This window comes from Octopus sinensis, linkage group LG22 (genome assembly GCF_006345805.1).
Source record: "Octopus sinensis linkage group LG22, ASM634580v1, whole genome shotgun sequence".
NCBI lineage: Eukaryota > Metazoa > Mollusca > Cephalopoda > Octopoda > Octopodidae > Octopus > Octopus sinensis.
The window spans coordinates 17,814,661-17,827,160 of NC_043018.1; the positions used below are offsets into that span (position 1 = coordinate 17,814,661).

The 12,500-nt window shown below is 34.6% G+C and overlaps 1 protein-coding gene across 2 annotated transcripts in view; it reads right to left on the reverse strand.

Annotated features, from left to right (window-relative positions):
• The window catches only part of LOC115223199 (neuropeptide Y receptor type 2-like), a 162,973-nt gene that overhangs the window by 103,304 nt on the left and 47,169 nt on the right, over positions 1–12,500 (reverse strand). Inside the window, exon 2 of one of the 2 annotated variants that reach the window (XM_036512167.1) lies at positions 3,210–3,289. The exons of the other annotated variant lie outside the window; for it this stretch is intronic. The gene's annotated coding sequence lies outside the window, so the exon portion shown is untranslated. The remainder of the gene's footprint in view (positions 1–3,209; positions 3,290–12,500) is intronic. 2 annotated transcript variants of the gene reach the window in all.

Genomic DNA, 12,500 nt, shown 5'->3' on the forward strand with positions numbered 1-12,500 from the left:
TACACGTTACACATATTATATCCGTTAATACGAAAGTACAGCTCTGATGCTGTCTGTATCTCTGAATATTTCAATAATTGGCCATCTATATTTAGTATTCCTTGCACTAAACTAAAGCGGTCCTCACATTCGATTTTCGCTTCCCTTCTGCAACTGACCGTTTTTGGTTTGTAAGTTGAATGAAATACACATCAACCCAATACATAAAATTGTATCGTATCCCCTTACATAAAATGCTTGCAGAATTATCAGCAGCGTATCTGAAGTTGTAGCCATAAGTACTCCAATTGGTATGACTGCCAAAAAGAGACTGCTGACGTTGGAAGAGCTTTATCCGCAACAAATCCCTTGCAACATATCTCAACACCGTAAAATCCATGGGTTGATTTAGATTAAAACAAACGTTTATAAAGCCACCTCTCTTTATCTCTCTCTATATATATGTGGGTGTGCGAGTGTGAGCGCCCGTGTGTGTGTACATAAAGCTCTTATCTTTACATGCAGCTTGTCAGAGTTTGTTAGCCTCTCTCTGTTGCTCTATTACTTAGAGTGTGCTTCTCCCTGGGACTTTTGATTTACTTACGATACATACATACACAGGCGTGGCTATGTGGTAAGTAGATTGCTTACCAGCCACATGGTTCTGGGTTAAGTACCACTGCGTGGCACCTTGGGCAATTTTTTATAATATAGCCTAGGGCCGACCAAAGCCTTGTGGGTGGATTTGGTAGACGTCAAGATTAGTAAGTCGTCTTGTCTATTCTCCTTCGTTCAGTCATATATTTCACCATCTTTTGAAATGTATGTACACGTATCATTCTAAAAAAAAAGTGATTATGTATAGAAATATCAATGCTCTGGTGTGATAGAAATTAATGCAATTCTCTTCTTTCACTTACTGAATACAAATTCAACTTGTTTTGACTTGGTGTTTTAACATCAATAAGATCGATGAAGTAAATTCTGGTGAAAACTTATACGAAGTGCAGGAAATTTACAAACAAATTCTATGGAACATTGATTTATCAATTATTACAAAAGACAGTATTTACTATTTATAGATGGACTAAAAGTTTTCTAACAACAAATATTGGTTTTTAATATTCAACTTATGACTTATGAGGTGATAAAATGTCAATTGTTGAACAACGTCACTCTTCTGTTAGAATATCGACAATTCTTTTTAGGAACGTATGAATGATCAAAAGCAAAATATATCTCGGCAGAATTTGAACCCATGATTTTAGTTTGATAAGCTGTATTTCATTATTTGAAGTTAATCAATAGGAAATTTCTAGACAGAAATTTATGATCCGACAGTCATTCGATAAATATCAATTGTGTGTTTGACTGAGCTTCTTTGAGATATACTGTATTACGAACAAAATAATTCTGACCTTGCCCTCTAGCTATTTAACCTAAGAAACACTTGCCAATCTTTGATAATCCATTTAAATTTCAATAGACTTCAATTTCGGTGATATCTGTAGTTTAGCAGGAATTCTTAATTAATACTAACTTGTCTTCTCATTAGCTGGAGGATTTCAACTGATTAATTAGTTATTACGAGACAGTCCCTGTGCGTCACTTCCAAGCACTCTACCTTACCTCCTTCTTCCAAGATCCTCAGATGTGGACCTATTTGCTGACACACCAATAGAACATGGTATGGTAATAGCTTATAAAATTATGTATTTGTTTACTGCATTTATATTTGAATTAACTCAAAAGTCAATTTCGGGAAAATAAACGAATTTATTTCTAACTTAAAGAAACCCAAAATAAATTATATTCATCACATATTCAATATGAGGTTTTAAATTTCTTTCCAGCCAAGTATTTATCGTAGCTATGAATAGCAAGATGTCAGTAATACAAAATAAAAGAAGACAAGCAAAATTTGAGAGATGTCACAAAAAGTGAGATGAGATTCTTGTTGCTGTTATCGGGCAATACTAATTAAGATATAGAATAATCTTTCTGATAGACGCGATATGACCTTCCTGTACAGTCGAGTCCTTGCCGCCGACATTTCTGTGCTTCTATTATTGTGATCTTGGATATATATATATATATTATATATATATATATATATATATATAATATATATATATATATATATATATATATATATACGGAGATGTACTTGCATAGCGAGCGACTTGATCTGAGTTCATGTGCTGGAACGAAAACAATTGCAGCGTGGAAGGTGTTTATAAGCCATTTAAGAAACACACAAAAAACCGTTAGATTCACTTCAACATTTAATTTAATTGTCACTGAATTTTCGTCGCTTTGAGATGTGATGCAGCACGAAGTTTTGTCAGTGAACAGGTCGCGGTCTCAAAGCGACGAAAATATTTTGGCAAATTAAATTTAAATGTTGAAGTGAATCTAACGGGTTTTGTGTATTTCTTAAATAGCTTATAAACACTTTCCACGCTGCAATTGTTTATATATATATATATATATATATATATATTATATAGAGGGCATTATTACACATAAATGCCTCACACTAAGAGGACATAAGTCATTACTACCAATGACATAAGTCAGTAATGACATAAGTCATTACTTATGTCCCTCTTAGTGTGAGGCATTTATGTGTAATAATGCCCTCTATATATTATAAATTAATATGTTCAAAAGAAAAAAAATTATTTTCGAATTTTTCTCTTATGAGGTTTTTCACGCTAACTACCTGATGATTTCTTGTTAAGATTCCTTATTAAGAAGTTATCCTTAATTGTTACATATATATATATATATATATATATATATATATATATATATATATATATATATATATATATATATATAAATATTAATTAGAGACAGAACCACTATTTTGCAAAACAAACAAGGAAAGACTTAATCAATACATAAAATTTTAATAAAAAGTTTAATAAAAAATACTTTTTATTAAGCTTTTTATTAAAATTTTATGTATTGATTAAGTCTTTCCTTGTTGTTTTGCAAAATAGTGGTTTTGTCTCTAATTAATATTTATATAATATTTTACTATAAAATTGGATTTAATCCTAAATCTGATTTTTTTCCCTGTAAATTTGGATTTATTCCCTAATATTTATATATATATATTATATATATATATATATATATATATATATGGACATGATATCAAGGTTAAAATAAAAACGAGAAGAGCTGAAACAGAGTTGTAGGGAATAGATAAATTGACATACTTGCCTACAAGACAGAGGTGGAAAATCTTGTGTTTCTACGAATCTGATTTTATCATTTTGGAGCTTGAAGAAATTTTTATCTGAAAGTGAAAGTAAAAACAGGACATAAATAAATAATAAATATTGAATTCCCGCGTGTTTAATACATTTGTGTTATTCCTTTTTTTTAAAACTTCTGTGAACTGTTTCATTGAACTTCCTTGGCGCGTGATGTGAATATTTGATAAAGCCCAAATGCATTATGGAATTAAAAGTATTATGCGTATCGCTCCCCCCCCCATGTATATTTTTAAATCTTTTAATAATTTCGCTCATTAAGCAGGTTAAATCGAGCAATAATGCAGATATAAGCCGAAAGCGGGAAGGAAGGTTGTTGTCCGGAAATAAATATTTGACATTTCGTTTGTGTATTTGCTTTGCAACTTTCTTGGTGTGAAGTCGTGTGGTGAAAAAAAAAAACATTGTTGTATCTTTGGAGAACCCGTAGACCAAAAAATAAACACACGCATTGCTTCAGTTTCATTTCTTTCCTATTTATTATTCGACATTTGATTAACTGTTCAACCAACTGAATAATCAATCAGTTGTGATTGCCAATCTTCATTCATTCAGTAGTATTTGAAACAAACCTGAAGCCGACCTGGAATGGAGAGAGCAAGTTTTAGACGGAGTCGTGCGAGGTGTAGGAAGAAAGGACTGAGGCAAACATAAACTGATCGTTTAATTAACCGGATGAGTAATCAAATAATCGATTCAAGCAATTGGCGAATAATGAACAAAGAAGCGAAACTGAATCAGTGCGTGTTTATTGTTGGTGTAATGACCTCCAAGATATTTTAGAATATATTAACTTTGTCATTCCATACGATATTAAAGCTGCTTTGGGTTGATTTTAATGTTTATCGTTAGCAGAGTTGTTTTCGTTCGTTTTCCTTGTATGTCTCCAATGACATTTTTTTGTTCCTAACTGTGACCCTCCATAAACCCTAAATTTTATTTTAGAATTTATGTGAGCAACTGTCTTTGAAGGCTCATATTGTCGTTGAATGCTCGAAATGAGGAGTAGATAGACAGATTACTTCTATTTTCCATTTTCTCGTTGTTGACATATTTCATATCATTTGTACCGTTGGTGATGTCCTGTACACATAACTGCATGTATTTATATATATATATATATATATATGTATGTATATATACATATATATAATATTATATTATATTATATTATTTATTATGTATGTATGCTTAATTTGCGTGCATATTTCTGGAATATTTTCGTAAAAATACACTCCACAACGATTTGCCAATCAAGCCATTCATATTTTCCTGTAGAACACAAATTCTTGATTTGATATCTGCCATAAATTCAGTGACCAACGAACGGTAGGACATAAAATAAGGTAAGGTATTATTTTCTCATCAAATAATTTAATAAATCTTGATAAATGGATAAAACGGAAAAGAACAAGAAACAAGGCCAACGACGAAAAACGCTGTTTAAGAAAAACATCATTTTTATTTTTTAGAATGTCTACATAAATTTAATGATTGCATCAATTTTGAACGGTCTTCTTACCAATTATTCTGCCAAAGTGACTTAAATTGTAACCTCTTGAATCATATATAAACGTACATCTTTCTCTCTGTCCCTCTTTCTCTTTCTGTCTCTCTTTCCGTAAGTCTCTAACTTTATTATGTACCTTTCTCCTGCCTCTCTCCCTAAACTCTTCCTCGCATTACTTTTTCCTCCATTTTAAACGCTATCTTTATGTTTGCTTGATGTCTCTAAATATCTGCATTTACATACGCATGTTTGTATTTATGTATATGTGTGTGTATTCATGAATTCCATAGATGTACATCAATTTATCTGTGGCAGTGGGCGAACCAACATGTGTAAACGTGCGTACATACAGTACAGAAATGGGTGTATTTATGTTTGAATTCATGACGCATTCAACTATCGATAATTATAATTGTATATTATTATTATTATTATTAATATTATTATTATTATTAATAATAATAATATAATAATAATAATAATAATAATAATAATAATAATAATAATAATAATAATAATAATAGTAATAATAATAATGATAATAATGATAATAATAATAAAGAAATTATTATTATTGTTATTATCAATGTTATTATAGTTACAACCATCATTACCATCCTCATCATTATTTAAATTTGCCGTCCATAAAATACACATTTCTATGGATACATAGAAATACACATAAACATGCACACACACTGTGGGATACATACATACATACATACATACATACATGCATACATACATACGTACATACATATATACATACATACATACATACGTACATACATATATACATACATACATACATACATACATACATACGTACATACATATATACATACATACATACATACATACATACATACGTACATACATACATACATACATACATACATACATACATACATACATACATACATACATATACATACATACATACAGGTATACATACATACATATACATACATACATCGGCCCCCCAGTACATGACTGATACTTATTTTATCGACTTCGAATGTATGAAAGAGAAAGTCGACCTCAGCAGAATTTGAACTCAGAACGTAAAGACGAACATTTTGTCCGGTATTCTAACGGTTCTGCCAGTTCTCTACCTTAAACTAGGACCGGATAAAGATCTTTCCTGAGTCACACTGACCCCGAGGGCCGGTTTCCCAGTTTCCATGGCGTATATATTTCCCATCTGGACTGGACGCATGTCCGTCACAGAATTACTCAGTTTTGCCAAATGAGAGGACTGGCGCAACGTGAAATGAAGTGTTTTGCTTAAGAACAACGCATCGACCGATCCAGATATCGAAACCACAGTCTTACGATCAAGATTCAACGCCCTAACCACCAAGCTACCTGCCTCTGGAAAGGCATAAGAAAATAATACGATCGCAAATCAACACTAAACACGCTGGTTAATGACCAACTTGCGAGAAATATATCTTTCGTTGTAACACCCCACACAATATTCAAGTTCTAATAGATAACCCAAACCCATACATGCAGTCTTCCGAAAAACTGTTTCATCGAAAGAAAAGAAGCCCAAGTTACAACTGTACTCCTGACGTGCAGAAGCTGATAATATAAATCTCAGAAATAAACTGTTGATGAGAAGAGTTTAAATGTACATTTTGAAGCATGTTTGCTCAAACAGTCCTACTCTGCCGGGACAGAACTTACCTACGTTGAATTGAACCTCAATGTGAAGTGTAAACTCAACTTAGATAGAAACAGCAATGTTGTGGTTAGATGAATCAATTATTAAGAAGTTTGTGCAAAGAATTTGAGTAGAATTAACTTCAACCTTCTATAATAGGAAAACATCTATGACAATACTCCCCACCACTTATTATAATGAGTAGAATTATAATTGTGGAAGCACTCCGTCGGTTACGACGACAAGGGTTCCGGTTGATCCGACCAACGGAACAGCCTGCTCGTGAAATTAACAGAAACAGGAAGAAAGAGTGAGAGAAAGTTGTGGTGAAAGAGTACAGCAGGGATCACCACAATCCCCTGCCGGAGCCTCGTGGAGCTTTAGGTGTTTTCGCTCAATAAACACTCACAACGCCCGGTCTGGGAATCGAAACCGCGATCCTACGACCGCGAGTCCGCTGCCCTAACCACTGGGCCATTGCGCCTCCACAGAATTATAATTATTACTCATTATAATGGGTAGAGGGTTTGAGAATAAGATCACATACATTATGTCTGTCTCCATCTGATTTAAGGAGGAATGCTTCCACAATATCTGATACAAACCTGTTTGTTTGTTTTTTTTAATTTATTTTAATTGTTTTTGTTTAATTTTAAATTTTTTTAAACTTGAGCAGAATGTTACTAAAATAAATAATTATGACTGAAAACATTCCTAAAGGCAGCTCTACTTAGTCAGTCGGGCGGTATCAGATCATTGTACAGAATATCTTATCTGTTTCAGCTCTTCGCGTTCTGCGTTCACATCTTGTTATGGCTTGCATGGCTGATCGACTGACCTCATCGACCACTGGTACATTAGATGTTCTTAGATCAATCAAATTCCTTTGCAGTCCAAGTGTCTGGTTTAACCCTTTAGTATTTAAACTGGCCATATCCGGCCAAAATAGTTAATCTGTTTTATGTTCAAACTGACCAGATCCAGGCCCTCACACCTACCCTACAATGTTATTCTACATTAAGTAATTACACCATCAAGATCTTGAAGATATGAGAAAATGCATGATTAATTCAAATCAATGGGAATCAATAAGTATTATGTTTGATAGAATAATCTGATCACTAAAGGGTTAAAGCTGTCTCCCTTCAGTCTCTGACCTGCTGTGAGGAATTATATGCCGTGTTTCCCACCCTGACTAAAGGTTAAAAGCATTCAATATGTAAACTGGTCTGAACAGTGATCTAGCAGAACGGTTAGCACGCCGGACAAAATGCTTTGCAGCATTTCGTTTCTCTTTACGTTCTAGGTTCAAATGCAGCTGAGGTCGGCATTGCGTTTTACCCCTTCGGAATCGAAACAGTAAGTACAAATTGAGCATTGAATGGGTTTAATCGACTTACCCCTCCCCCAAATTGCTGGCCTTGTACCAAAATCTGAAATCAATATGTACGTGGTTTAGGGACCAATCTCAATGAGCAGCACTTTGGCAAAATGTCTTCTAGTATGGTCCCATGCCAGAGGATTTGACCAGAGAACTTGACAACTCGGTGAAGTTGATCTTTGCAGAACGTAAAAAGGGAGGAAAAATACTGCAACTTACTTTTCCGAGGATCGAACTTGTGTACAAGCTCACCTCCTTGCAAAGACATATAGTACAGCATTTGTGTGCATGTGCGTGTATGTGTGTGATTGTGTGTGTGTACGCGCGGTGTGTGTGTGTGTGTGCGTGTGTGTGTGTGTGTGCGTGTGTGTGTGTGTGTGTGCGTGCGTGTGTGTGTGTGTGCGTGTGCGTGTGTGTGTGTGTGCGCGCGCGTGTGTGTGTGTGTGTGTGTGTGTGTGTGTGTGTGTGTGCGCGTGTGTGTGTGTGTGCGTGCGTGTGTGTGTGTGTGCGTGCGTGTGTGTATGCACAGAGAGAGGAAAATAATACAAATTTTCATACTGTGCCACTCTCTCTCACACACACATACACTTATAATATACACAGACACACACACACTCACATGTGTGAGTGAGTGTGTGTTTGTATTTAAAGGGAGAAGGAAAAGAAAGACAGAAAGAAAGAAAGAAAGAAAGAAAGAAAGAAAGAAGAAAGAAAGAAAGAAGAAAGAAAGAAAGAAAGAAAGAAGCACGTCTTCGAATTTGTCGTTTCGCTGTACGACACTGAAAAGGAAATTGACAAATATGTTTCTATCTTAAGAGCTATGCTGGAAGAAATTATATTATAATAACAATTTTTCTGTAACTCGCTTCTTTTCTTTCGTTGTATTCTTTATTAACTGTGATGCACGAAGTTAATGTATTTCTACACACAGACCAGAGACCATCGAAAAATGGTTGGCGTTGTCTGTCAGAATTTAGAATTAATCATGTAAAATGTCGAAAATTCAGAAGATGATTAAATGAAACTTGATCACTTAGAGTCGGTCTGCGTACACGCGGGGAACACAATGCAATAAATGTTGTCACAGAAATTATATTATTATTGACAGAAATGTACATTCACGTGTACACACCTACATACGCTAGCGCATACACACACACACACACACACACACACACACACATAAGCACACGCACATACAAACATACAGGCATAATAATATATATGTGCTTGTGATATATTACAGTTCATTTACTGTGATTCATTACAAATGTCCATATATTTCGCTCTTGCAAAAGAACGTGCTTTTCGGGGGTGATTGGTGGAATATATATATAGGAGCACTCCTTCGGTTACGACGATGAGGGTCACAGTTGATACGATCAACAGAACAGCTTGCTCGTGAAATTAACGTGCAAGTGACTGAGCAGTCCACAGACACGAGTACCCTTAACGTAGTTCTCAGGGAGACTCAGCGTGACACAGAGTGTGACAAGACTGGCCCTTTTGAAATACAGGTACAACTCATTTTTGCCAGCTGAGTGGACTGGAACAACGTGAAATAAAGTATCTTGCTCAAGGACACAACGCATCGCCAGGAATCGAACTCACGACCTTACAATCGTCAGTCGAATGCCCTAACCACTAAGCCACGCGCCTTCACGGTGGAATATATATGAAAATATGCGAGGGCTTGTTTGAACCCAGGTGTTTCTGGATGTAAATAATGAAAATAAAGGGATTTTTAAACTAGATTCACATGGAGAGTATACTAGTTTATTACTGCAGTTTACGTTAGAAAGATGACGAATGTTGTGTGTGGGAGTTGAAAGAAGATGCATGAAGACATTCAGTCATGAAGGACTAAATTAAAGGAAGCTCGTAATTCAATGCTGAAGGGAAAATACAGAATAAATTTACTTGTTTAAGAAGAAATATAGAAACCTCGTCAAGAGGCAAATGGAAGTCATTTAATGGTTCGGTGGAGAAAATTTATATATTTAAGAGTCAGAACGGCCAATGGGATGTGGCTTATTTGTCAGAATATATATACAAGGAATATGAGTACGTGTGCGTGAGTGTTTGTGTGCATTATGCGTGTTTATGTGCGTATGTGTGTGTGTGTGTGCGGGTGCGTGTGAATAAGTGCATAAAATTTTGGAGAAATACGAGAAATAATTTTAGAGAAATATGAAAAATAAGCGTAAATAATTAGAAGGAAGCTGCAGTTATATAGAGGATAAGATATCCAGAACCTCGTGTATATGTGTGTGTATGTGTGTGTGTGTGTGTGTGTGTGTGTTTGTATACAAACACATGTGAATAGATGTATGTATTTGTATATATATATATATATATATATACATAAATATATATATGTATTTATATATGCATGGGCGATAGATCGATAGATATTATAAGGAAGTGTTCCTTGGTTACAAGGCATGTTGCTAATACACCGAATCTGTAACCAATATGAGGTGTCACAGGGATGGGAGAAATTGGAACAATGAAATGAAGGCAACTGAAAATTAAAGGAAAACAAAGACAGGAAGGAAGACTTTTGTGACAGAAGATAATAAACAAATGATGTGTAGGTTATCTTCAGGATGATGGTAGTCACTTGCGTGAACGTGTGGAATAAAAAACAAACCCAAGAATTAAAGTAGAAAAAAATGTACATAAAAGAGAATGATTGCGTAACTTTAAAAGTTGGATGAGTTAAAATTACGTTGAAGTCAACAAGATGGTTCCATGAGTGTCATTGGTGTAGAAAAAGTACTATATCAGTATAAATGTAGTCATATCAATGTGCACGCAAAGGTAGTAAGTGTTCCAAGCTGTGGAAACAATAAGAAAATGTAAGGTAACAAAATCGGATATTATCTAAAGAAACATGAAGACATAATAATACTTCTATATAAGATTGAAGTCGACATGTTAAGGGGAAGCAATTGGTATAAAGAAAGTAGTGAAATAAAGTAAAGATTTTTCTCTGGAGAAACTTTAACGAATGAAGACATTTTCAGGTCAGATTCAATGGAACAGGTTTAACACAGAAAGAAATATTCGTAACGGGAATCTACGATCTTACTTAAAAAATCTTTGCTGTAAATTTCAACACATCAAGAACTATATTTAGTTGATTTCTAAAACTCTGATAGTTGGAAACATACGGCCATCTGTAACAAATCACCTTGTATATAATTTAATATATAATATTATTGTCAATGGCATTATGCCTTGATACCTTCCATTGATATTGACTTCCGGTTCATAAATTACAAATGTTCATGTGAGTGTATTTTTTCCACTTTTACTGATGATTGATGTAGTCATTCACAAATCGAAATATTTAGTGAAAATCGGTATATAATTTTGCTTCTTTAAACTAGAGATCTTCTACGTAACTAATCGACTTTTTAAAAATAGAAGTGAATTGTCTCTGAACTTACACTCTTCTATTACGGAGAGGGAGGGACATCATCAGATAATGTAGTTTTTAATCCTGCTTATCAACATGGACCCTACTTTGCTTATTGTACTTCTCAACCTGTATTATCCTGTTATTCAAACAACATATCAACAACTATAACACCATTTTTTTTTCTTAAAATAATTGTAAATCTCTCAGCTTTCAAAATTAAAGTTGTTATAATTAATGGTGAAACAAAGAGAGAAAGAAACATATTTTTGTGTTTGTTGTTTTGTTGTACGTCACCGAAAAGAAAAATTACCAAAACCGTTTCTATCTTAAGAGCTACGTTCGAAGTAATTATATTTTTCTCTGACTCACTTTTTGCTTACATTGTATTCTTAATTAACTTAATGCATGAAGACTTCTTCCTAGCAGCAGCCATGATATCATCGCGTCTTTATCACCGGGGCACGCCTTTTCTTTGTTACTCTTTGACTGTTCTAACACAGTAACTGAGATGTGTTCATGCTGGAGCAATATCGTCAAAGTTTTCAACGATCAAATCTCCCTTCAGCAGTTATAAACTAAAGTCAATCAGCCGAACAGTTAATTTATCGGACAGGAATCTAGATAAGGCCACAGGATCACACACACACACACTCCTATATACACATCCATACCATCACACACATATACACACACTAACACACTCGCACACAAGCGTGCACTCACGAATATATATATATATAGAGAGAGAGAGAGGAGATGGCTAATACACACACACGTATATGTGCGCGCGTGGGTAAACATATATATGTGTGTATTTGTGTGTGTGTATTTACTCATGCGACTGACTTGAATAATATCTGTATATGTGTGTGTGTGTGTGTTTGTTTGTTTGTCTGTGTGCGCGTGAGCAAGTGTGTGTGTGTGTGTGTGTGTGTGTATGTGTGTGCGTGAGCGGGTGTGTGTGTGTATGTGTACAGATATACATACATCCAGTGGGTTTTGTTACGTATTGAAATTACTACTCAATGTACTAGAAGCCAGTTTTCGGAAATAAGTATGTCCTAGGTTCAAATTCCACCGTGGTCAACGGTGCCTTCCTTTCTCTCGGGGTCAATAAAACGTGTACCAGTTGAACACAGGGGCTAATGTAATCTGGCCCAGGGTCAGCAACTAGACAATACTTGAAATCAATACTTGACGTATATATCTGGAATAATTTTTGCCTGTTATAATAGCTTGTTTAGTAA